Raw genomic sequence first — 11,224 nt, 5'->3', positions numbered from 1 at the left:
TTATTCAAATTTTTATATTTTTTGCCTTTCTTACAAAAGAAAGGTTTAAGGTTTGCTTTAAGAAAAACGCTTTTTTTCAGAAATCTTAAGAAATAATTACTCCGACCTTCAAGGAGACGAACATTTTATTTTTCGATTCAAAATTTTCGACCAGTAAATGTGGTCAAAGCCATTTTAAGAGGTATTCTTTGGACAATTTTACAGATAACACTATCAAATTAAAAGAATTCAGTTTCAAACAAAAAGCCATTCGAAAACATGCGCCATTAACTGCTTTGGCCCAAAATTTTAAGCTTTTCCAAAATTTATTTCCAGAAATTTAGCCATATTAGTGATTTACGTTTTATTTTTACCCTATTTTTTCCCATTAATTGTTGGTTTTATACAGAATCATATACTGAACATCAAATTCGAAGATTCGGCTCGATCTCGCTTGAAAGATTGACAAGTCGTCAAGTCGAAGGATAAACGCCAGCACATTTACGCTTGTGCGTTTTACGCTGCGCGTGAAAGTGTTCTTTCTGGCTTCTCATAATAGATCGACAAAGTGCAATATCGACACATATTGTTTTAATGTAATCATAGACTAACACTAAAGAATGAATACCCTTTATATTTTTTTCTTATAATGTCAATCAAATTAATTTTTCTTAATTAAATATAATTATCTTGCGCCCCTTTATGTACTTTTGAAATTAAAAAAAAATGTAAACCTCGAATGATTCGAAGCTTTAGGTCAAATTCTCACTGGGTGGTATCATTATGTTTCTGAAAAAATAATTGCACCAATATATTTTTCGGAGTTTCATCATTTTGTAAGAAAGGCTCTTTTTCACCACTGGTGATATGAAATCGGGCTTTTGTTTTTATTTGCTATTGTTCAAATGTACATATAACAAATGTTAATTAAACATAAAAAAAACAATAATAACTTGTTTTGTACCAGAGCAAACAAAAATAAAATCACTTAGTTGAACAAGAATCTGTATAAACACTTTAACATGTATTTTTTATTTTATACTTTTGTAGATTTCCTACAAATAAATTCATGTTTTGGATTATTGTTGAATAACTTTTTAATGATTGAAACTGAAAAAAACACGATATTCGTTTTCAAACATATTTGTGTATTGTTTTTTATTTACTTTGTGTTAATAGATCCAAATTTACACGACAAAAAACAAACTATATTGCTCAGTACTAAGAATTTTCTCTGTAATTTTGAACTTTGATTGCTGTTGCTTCCTAATCCGATAGAAGATAGATTGTCGTTTCGTGGAAAGTTTTGCAATAGCCACTGAGTTGATGTTTGTACTGGCTATAATTAATTCCTCAACTCAACTGGAGTACATTTCATTACTTAGTTTAGACGAGGCATGATGTTTAGAAAATGTGCCATGTTTATTTGATACAAAATAGGTACGTGTAGTTGACAGGTTTTGATTTGATTTTTGTCTCATGTTCTGTTGTTCACTATTTTGCTTATTTTAAATTCAGCCTTAAAGTTTTTTATCATAGTTGATAACGATTTTTATAGCTTAAGTCAAAACATTGATGTTCTTTCAAAAATAAAGTTCTGATGGTTTTTTTTTCAATACGTTATGGACAAAATTAAAGATTTTCGAATTGAAATTTTTATCCAGCTGTTTCAGGAACATTATTGAATAGTCAAACTTGTCAAGGATTTTTCTCATAAAATCAGTGCATTTTATAAGTTTATTTGCACCTAGATGATTGAATAAGCCATATTCATACCTAAACTAATCAAAGTTTACAGCAATATGAATAGTTAAACACAACTAATCTACACCCGTAAAAAGCACAAGCTTCAACATGGTCTGACCAAATCGACGTAGTAGTGTAAAACATGTACGGAAATATTAAAACTACCTTTCCGCTTTGCAAAGTTTTAAATAAATTTTAAAATTGAAGTTCTAAATGTCTGAAATCTAAAACCCCAGCAAAACTAGAATAACTCATGAAATAAAACTGCAGTTCACTGTAGCATACATTCAGGCTTTTCTATGGAGTGGCACGTGACTACGAGCTGAAGTTAATACAAACAACTTATTTTTTGTTAATCTTTTCAGAGAATCTTGATAGCTCACTTTCCATTATGCTATTTATTACTTGATTTCAGTTGAAAACGCTGTTTAAAACTGCAATTTAGTGTCAAAGTCCTGATATACCAACTATAGCTGCTTATTGAAATGACATGTTGTTTCCCTGGAACGTGTGCAATTCTGTTTTTCAAAATTATTTTGTTTAAGCTGCAATGTGTCGTGGTTGTCCTTTATCGTAAACTTCAGTAGGGCAAGAGCAGAACTCTGAAACCAACTTCAATTCTTTCTCTTTAAAAATGCGGTAAGTTTTAAATCTCTTTTTGATTTTTTGTTAAACCATAACGAAACCGGATAGGATTTTTTTTATATTTATAATTTATAAAAAAATAATATGATTCAACATTACGGCAAGTGATTTAGATGTGTGTCACTATTATGAAACAAATTTGTTTATTCAAAATTAGTCGTGTCAAAGTGCAAAATTTTAAAATTTATTTAAAACATTGCACTTCACATGAACTATGCGAAAAGTTATTTATTGGGATGTTTTCAATTCGCCAACAATTATTTTTTAAGAAAGCTGAGTTGTATCAGTTTTTTATTTTCAAAACGACTTTTTCAATATCCTTTAGTTTAAAGTATTATTTTAAAAAAATCCAATGAAAAAAAAAAAATTAGCTCCAATGATAGTTTGATAGTTTATCTCTGAGAACTGAGTCAAAACTAATTTTGTGAATTTTGTTTTTTAAAGATAATCGGTAGACTAGCTGCCATGAAGAATCATTTGAAAAAACTTAGAATTAATTAAGGTCATATTTGATGGTGTTTATGAGTGATTAGTCATCACAGTCGCTTGAACACATTGCACTTTAGCTTAAATGAATGATGACGAGCAAAAGTCTTCAAGATGTAAGAATCGTTTTTTTATGTTAGCGGAATTTAAATAAACTTAAATGATAATCAGCCAGTTCCAATGAAAACAAAATTGAGCAGTAGTTCAACCCAAAACTACCACAGACTAGAAAAATCACTTCCACCCACCAAAAAACCCAGACGAAACTGTTGTGCAACCAACGACCACGTGGCAAAAGGTTTCCCATTTTTTCCGCGGCAGGCCGGGGTTTTCTTCCCTCGGGGCTTTCTAAAAATACTTGCACGTTCAACACGCGACTCCGCCGTTGCCTCTTAAAATCTCCGAAAAATGTTCCCAACCGGCAGCATCCCTTTTCGACCCGGGGGCGGGGCGCACACCCCCTTCTCGCCACACGGTCAAATTTATAACCCAGATTAATGCGTCACCCAACCTAACGCTGCTGGTACTCCGGGGCACGAGAGGGCAACCCCCACTCCAGCTTCCCTTTCAGGGAAAAAGGTCACGTGCAGCAGACGGGTTTGACAAAACAGCGGCATCAGCAGCAGCAGTGCTGGACCGAAATCAGTCGTGACATTTTTCCTTCACGCTGTTTTCTTGACCGGTTTCCAAGGCTTTTCTTGGGTTTCCTGTTCCTTCTTGGCTGTTGTTTCAAAGGAATCGCTTATTGGTTAAATACATTTTCTGAAAAACTCCATGTCTTCAGTTTTTACGGAAATATTACAGGAAATCGATATTTTATGTTGAAACAATATTAGGCCGTTGCAAATATTTTTTGAAGATTATGTCCCTCGACTCTAACCAAAGTCACGAGAGAGGGGGGGGGGGGGGGGGGGTTCTACAAGAGTTCTTCAAGATAGCTACAGCATAGCAGTTTGGACCGCGGTAGGATAAAATTCTCTTCAAAACTTCTTCAGGAGTTTGGAAGAGTACTTGAAGAGAGTTTTATCCTACCGCGGTCCAAACTGCTATGCTGTAGCTATCTTGAAGAGCTCTTGTAGAACTCCTGGAAAAAATGTTACTTAGATAACCAAATAATTGCATAGATAAAAAAATATTTTGAAGGATTATTACCTCTTTTATGATATAATTTTACCTCAAATTAGATTAAAAGACTGATATTACACCAGAAAAAGTTCTTTGTCAAAAAGGTAAAATTGCAAATTTTCAGAGGTAAACATTGTTTAATTAGAGTGGCATGATTGTACATTCAAACAATGTTCTAAAATTTATATTCAAACATTTTAGAAATGTTCCAATATTTTTTGATGATAAGAGCAACACAATTACTGTTTTAATAAATTAAAGAACGGATGGGAAAACAACTTTTTTCGCCAAATTTGGTTCTCTCGAGAATTTTTTTTAGAAGAAATCCTTTATGTTCTATTTTAAATATTTTATTATTTGACTCCAACTCAAACTCAAACATAGAAAGCCAGTTTGTGTCATTTGTTTACTTATACAAGTCTCAATACAATTTGTGCAGCTGTCCATACAAAAACGGTATGTAAATATTTGAAAACCTGTATCTTTTGATGAAATTTTCTGATTGAATTGGTGTCTTCGGCAAAGTTGTCGGTTGTGTTGAGGACTGGTACTGGATACAGAGAAAAAAATTGCCTTTTAATTAAATTTATAAAAAAACGCAATGTAGAAATGTAGATACATATCAGTATATTTTTTTTTGTTAATTTTGATTCGTTTTAGGGGACAAAATCCAGCAATTTAAGAGTTTTTGAGAAGTACAGAAATAATTTTGCCACTTATCTATGATTGAAAAAAAAACTTATTTTAGGTTGAAATTTTACCTAATTTGCTTTGAGTATTGTTTTTGATTTAAAATGAAATAAAAAATACTTTATTGAAATAGTGAAAAAGTGCACTGTTTTCTAGAAATGGTCATTTTAAGTTTGATTTTAGTTTACATATTGAAGTTTTCTATTTTTTTAAAAAGGCTGGTAAATTTTTTTATAAAAGCTTTTGTCCCACTTTTAGAAACGCAAAAAGTAACTTTTCAAAAACTTTTTTTCGTAAAATCACGATAACTCGTGATGTTTATAAGCAAACCCCTTATGTCTATATATTTAAATTTTTGTGATTGTCTGCTCTACAACTTTGTAGAACATTTTTACACTTTAAAAAAACCCTGCAAGGTTAGAAAAAGCACGAAATTTTAAAATGAAAAATTTTGTTCTAAATAAAAAAATGACCCTTCTGGGTCAATGTAGATTCGAAAAGTACATTAAATTCCCAATAAAATGACATGCAAAGGCGCGGTTCGATATGTCAAAGGTCTTTGGTTTGAATTTCGATATCGTAATTTTTTTTGTTGGTTGATGAATTGTTTTGAATATGAACCCATGCTAATTACGCTCTTGCCAGTCTCGGGATTTATCCTCTGAGTCGGTTTACAGTACCTTTATACTACCAGATCGTGTTCTTTATTCTCTCGGATGACGCTACCCAACTGTAGGTGTATCAATGCATTACTCATGTAAGGTTTCATGAAAATAAAATCAATTCCGGGATTCGGGGAGAATCCCAAGTAACATTTTTTTCCAGGAGTTCTACAAGAGCTCTTCAAGATAGCTACAGCATAGGAGTTTGGACTGCGGTAGGATAAAACTCTCTTCAAGTACTCTTCCAAACTCCTGAAGATGTTTTGAAGAGAATTTTATCCTACCGCGGTCCAAACTGCTATGCTGTAGCTATCTTGAAGAGCTCTTGTAGAACTCTTGGAAAAAAATGTTACTTGGGTTGCTTATGTACTTTACTATTACAAATAAATTGTTTATACAATTTAAATTCCATAATTATTCATTAATTTTTATGAGGTTAATCACCTTATTTTTTGCGATATGAATTTTAATAGCACATCAAATAATTAATTAATAAAGTTTTAAATAATTTAAACCCAAATTGAAAAACAGCCGATGAAAGGATAAAATTTCGTCAATCCAGTAAAAGTTTAAAAAAAAGTCAGAATCTCAATCTACCGTGCTCTGGAAAGTCCTTCCACTCCTAGTCACGGTCACGGAAATATCGGTCCAAAATGGTGTGCCTGCCCCACCCTCCCTCTCGAAAGTTCAAACACAGCGAGAGAGCTGGGGTTAAAGTGTAGCCATATAAATTGCTTCATTTTCGCGCGACCTCTCGCGCGTTTTCACAGTCGGAAATCGGGTGGAGCTGCTGGTTCAAAGTGGAAAATCTCCCAACCAACCACCCCAAAAACAGCAAATATATCGCCCCGCGTCCATGGGAAAATCTTTCCGGGAAAAGAAAATATATCGAATTGCGGCGAACGTGCGCACGTCTTTCGAGAGCTTTTCTTCTTGTTTCGACGGGGTGTTATTTTTTTTGTTTCGAAGGGTTTTTTTTCTTGTTGGTGCGACAGAGTTTTTCGGAGCGAAAGAAAAATCCTTTTCCAAAACACGATACCGGGCGCAAACTACACGGAGAAAAAACCGTTCTGAAATTCGTGAACAATGCACCACGAAATCGGGAACAGTGTGATACTCCATGGTACGAAAACGTACCATGAACACTTTCCATGAACTAATTGCAAATCGTGAACGTTTGTTCACGATTCTAAACTTTCGAAATACTCTGTATCGACGAGCTTTGAGCTTTCAAGCTTTACGATATGGTTACAGCGCCATCTGAACGTCGCGCTCGTGCGCAAATGAAAGCTTTTGTCCTGACATCTGGTGTTGGGTATTGAAAACAAGGATTTAATGTTTGGTTTTGATTCGAAAAGAAAAACCAAAAATAACTGTTCATTTATTTTCAATAGCTAATTAACAAGTCATTTTCACTACTACAACAGCATAACCAGTTTCTTCTTCAATTATCAATAAGTCACAAGCTCTCGTCCAATCCCATCAGGTTGGTTCTTGAATGTTCCGGAACGCTCCCGTTCCTCTCCCGTATGCATTACCGGAGACAGGACAGGGCTCCGCTCACTGCCAGATGCTTCAATTCGTTCGATTTCAGGTCGTCCATCCAAACTCTCGAGAACAGGTGTCACGGATGAAACGAGTGAACTGCAGCTAGCACAAGCAAAAATTTGGGATCGATTTTCAACTGCAACAAACAAAAAACTTATTAGTATAAAAATGCCAAAATATTGATAAAAAGTACTTACCAAACATCAGAATCCGTAATTTAAACCGGAGTTCCGGAGACCGGCAGTGAATTATTCTTCTAAAACGGTTCATTTTAGCCGGAAAATCAGACAGAAAAATCGCGAGTGGCTGCTTGTCTAGACTTGTTTGGCTGGTTTAAGATGGCGACGGCGACTGAGCTTTTCAGGGGACGCGCAGTGAAAACGTAACGCAAAAACAGAAGATCATTCAAAAATTACGCAACGTACTTTTTATTTAAAAGTAAATTATTTTTAAAATTGACATTTCGAAATATTTTAAAGTTATCTATATCTGAAGTTTTTTTTGAAAAGGTCCAATAAACCAAATTTTCAATTTTTGCTTTTTGGGTGTTTCTAGAACCGCCTTGAGTTTGTAATTTGTAATTTGTTGTTTTATTGGGGTATTCAAAAACACCCAAAAAGCAAAAAATGAAAATTTGGTTTATAGGACCTTTTCAAAAAAAAAACTCCAGATATATATAAAAAATTCGACGGTTTTGTTCGAACGCGAATCAATTCAACACGGAACGTCGGATCGAGGTGCTTTTTGTTGCGTTGGATTCGTATAAGTCCAAGGAAGGTTTTTACGCCAAAAAGTTACAACTTTGGCCACTTTGGAACTGATTCCGGAAAATCTGCAGATTGTATGGCAAATGTTACGTAAAATCAAATTTTGATCACAGGAGGCTGAATAAGCAAAAAAGTTAAAAACGTCATCAAACGAAAAAAAAGGCAGAACGAAGTTTGTCGGGTAAGGCTTGTTTTTATATATGAATAAACCTTTTTAAAAGTAAAGAATGGGGTCCTTACAGTTGAGATTAGATTGCTGATATAACAAAATAATATTCAAGCTAAACAATGTAAAAGGGCCAATGTTTATACGGAGAATATGTCCTAATTGGGTCATAAAATTAACCTTAAATTTTTGATATTATTGTTCACAATGAAAAAGCTTATTTTTTGAGTAAAATTACCCTTTGTAAGACCGCAAATGGTTTTAAATGGATTTTTAAATCGATTTTCAAAAATTAACTTCGCGACCCTTCTTGACAGAAAAGGTTCTACTTGACAGCTCGTTCCAAGGGGACCATAGTTGATCAATCGAAAAAATGTTGTCTTGTCAATTTATGTTTTTCATTAAAATGAAAAAAAGTAACCAGAAATGGTTTTAATCGTGTTTGTATTTATAAATTAACATAGGGCTTTAAGACACCCGTCACACCCAATCACGAAGTATTTTAGCAGAGCTGATTCTGACAGAATCCTGCTAGAATGGTGGATTTTATTATTATAAGGTGTTACGTCGATTTCTTTTTTTATAGGCTCCTAAAGCCTAAAGCCCTATGTTAATTCATCTTGTACCACTGTAAAAAAAAAGATTAAAACCATGTCTAATTCAACGCAGTTGAAAATAACAAGACAACATTCTACGATGGATCAACTATGGTCCCCTTGAAAAGAGCTGAACATATCACATAATGTTATATACGTAATTACAGTTATGCTACCAAATATCAATGAATTTATGAAAATAAGCTTTTTCTTAAACTTTTTTATACTTTTTTGTTTGTACCCCGTTGGTTGGTCAAAGTCAAATTAAATAGTGACGAACTGTCACTCAAAACAAACGTTTGGTGTGTGTAAACTTCGTGTAAAAGAATGCCAAACTGAAAAGTGACCCCGTTCGTTTGACAACAGTTGGTGTCAAACCATCGGGGTTTGAGTGTACAATGAATTTTGAATAGTTTTCAGTAAATTTTACAATGTTTTTCATTGAAAATGTCAGTTTTATTTTTTTTTTGAAGGAGGGAATAAAATTTGTAATGTTTGTTTGTACAGTAATTTTGAAATGCAGTGGTTTTATCCTGCTTACTTTATTATTACTTTATTATTTCCATACAAATTTTCCATATAATTTTTAAAAACTTTGAGTGGAGCTTAACATGGCCTCCAACTCAGCCCCTCTTCCCCCCAAATACGTTACGTAATAACAGAACGCTCTCTTTCTTTAAAATGATACTGTTTTCCAGTGAACCTTTTTTGATTTTTTTATGATTTTAAGGTGAAAAATTAACAGTCGTCATTTTGCGATGAATTAACTTCAAGCAATTTGGATATAGCTTTAAAAAACAAAAACAAAATAATTCTAATTAAACAAAAAAAAAATCGGAAAGTTTTCAGTTTTGACTTTTATGTGGATTGATTTTCGGAAACTTGTTTGAGCACGTCAAATCTCGTTCCACTCCACACACGAACAATAGACTGTGTTGAACTTGTGTAAGTGTTAGAAAGCTCCCTAGGCGAAAAACAGTTCACATGTAGGTGGCGTCACAAAACCATGAAACAGGAAAGCTTTTCAGACATAAGATTGAGTTCGCTATTTCACGAACAATAAGCACGGTATCGTGTTTTTTTCTCCATGATATCATGAACAAGTTCACGATTTCATGAACAGCGAAAGTACGCGATAACATGCACATTTGTTCACGAATTCCAGAACGGTTTTTTCTCCGTGTAGAGCACCACGAATCTACGTCGCTATTGAAGAAAGAGTGGAACGAGACGAAAAAAGGAAAAAAAAACTTAAATATCGTTTTTCCCTCTAGTACTTATTACGCCATCAGCTGGGAGCTTTTTCTCGGTGAACTTTATGGGGTCGGTTTTGGTGTGTGCCAGCGGCGGAGAAAATGGGACGGGCGTGAGAAAATTTGCGCACACGTCCCCGGGAAGACCCAGTTTGGTTCAGGAAGAATTTAATATGTGTGTTGTGTGTGTGGAGTTAAAGTGCTTGATAAAATAAACACTTTTTTGTGGTAATGGGTTTCAGTTGGATTTATGACTTTCAATGGAAATAATTAGACAACATTGCATAATTTTGAATAATGAGTATCTAGTGACATTGTCAAAATATAAATAAAAAGTTCACTCCTAAGACTTGTCTCAAGAAATACGTACATGTACGTTTTTCAAAATATTTGTTTTCAATAGTTGCTCAAAAACGTTACTCAATTCACCTTTAACCCACCCCAATTTTTTAACAGCTAAATGAAACGTTACAATTTTCAATACCAAGCTGTAGGACCCGAAACTGGACCAAGTAGACCACATCTGGACAAAATTCGTTCAGCCAAAGCCAAGAAAATGTTTGAATTATTTTGGAGCAACATCCTACCACACGCACAGACGTTTGATCAGATTCTGAGTCGATAAGTATAAATAAAGGGTTGTTCTAGGAGGTCAATCTTCAGTGAGGAAGGCAAAAATAATGTCATTGAAAATTGTTTGGTTTTCAAACTGAGGTGACATTGATGGTGAAAATGAGACTGAAAATTTTCAAAATAAAAAGATAAAAGTATATAAATTTGATTGGTAAAGTTTAATTAACCGTCAGTAATTTCACTATTAAGTATTTATTTAACCATAACTATTGAATTTTGTATAACTCAGTTAAGGCCGTTGCGAATATTTTTCAAAGTTAGGTACCCCTCCCCATTGCCCTCTTCGTTATTGGCTCGAAACATTAGGGGTGATCATATCTTTTTTTTTCAAAAAGCATTGAATTTTAAATGGAATTAAACGATAAAGATTTTCAACTGAAAACCAAGGTAGATTCTATCGTTATCGTTATTCCGATGATTAAATCGACGATAATGTTATCGACGATAATTATAATACTCTGAAACTGTAACATGGGTATCAAACCCAGGTGAAATTTGGTTTGCTCTTTCACTGTTCTAGTGTTTCAGTAAATAAACGCTCTAGTTTTCTTAAAAACGGTTTGTTTAAATACTTAAATATTCACAATAGAACTATTTTTTTTCGAAAATACGAAGCAAATTGCTTTTTCACTTTAAAAGAGTTTTTTGGGAAAAATACTAAAATTTTAACAAATTACCGCATTTTTTTTAAAGTACTCATAATTTCAAAATATGCAATATGGGCATCAAAGAAGCAAAATTTGGTTTGCTTTTTCACCTTTATTAGAGTTTCTTTATAGCTACTCAAATTTTCTCAATTTTTTCAAAAAACGTACGGTTTTGTGGGAATTTGAGTGATTATCAAAAAATCTCTAATAAAGTGAAAAAAACATACTAAATTTCGCTTTGTATGATACCTATATTGCAAATTATGATAATTTGAGTACTT

General features: G+C 33.5%; 1 long non-coding RNA gene across 1 annotated transcript; it reads right to left on the bottom strand.

Annotated features, from left to right (window-relative positions):
• Positions 1 to 6,664: 6,664 nt before the first annotated feature.
• LOC120415712 (uncharacterized) lies at positions 6,665 to 7,364 on the bottom strand. The gene is made up of 2 exons (XR_005605251.2): positions 7,079 to 7,364; positions 6,665 to 7,017 (listed from the first exon to the last, which is right to left on the bottom strand). It is a non-coding gene; the product is annotated as an uncharacterized LOC120415712 (long non-coding RNA).
• Between the last annotated feature and the right edge of the window lie 3,860 nt (positions 7,365 to 11,224).

Source organism: Culex pipiens, chromosome 2 (assembly GCF_016801865.2).
Source record: "Culex pipiens pallens isolate TS chromosome 2, TS_CPP_V2, whole genome shotgun sequence".
Lineage (NCBI taxonomy): Eukaryota > Metazoa > Arthropoda > Insecta > Diptera > Culicidae > Culex > Culex pipiens.
Note: the sequence above shows the minus strand (reverse complement) of the source record. Positions and strands in the feature narration are given on the sequence as shown.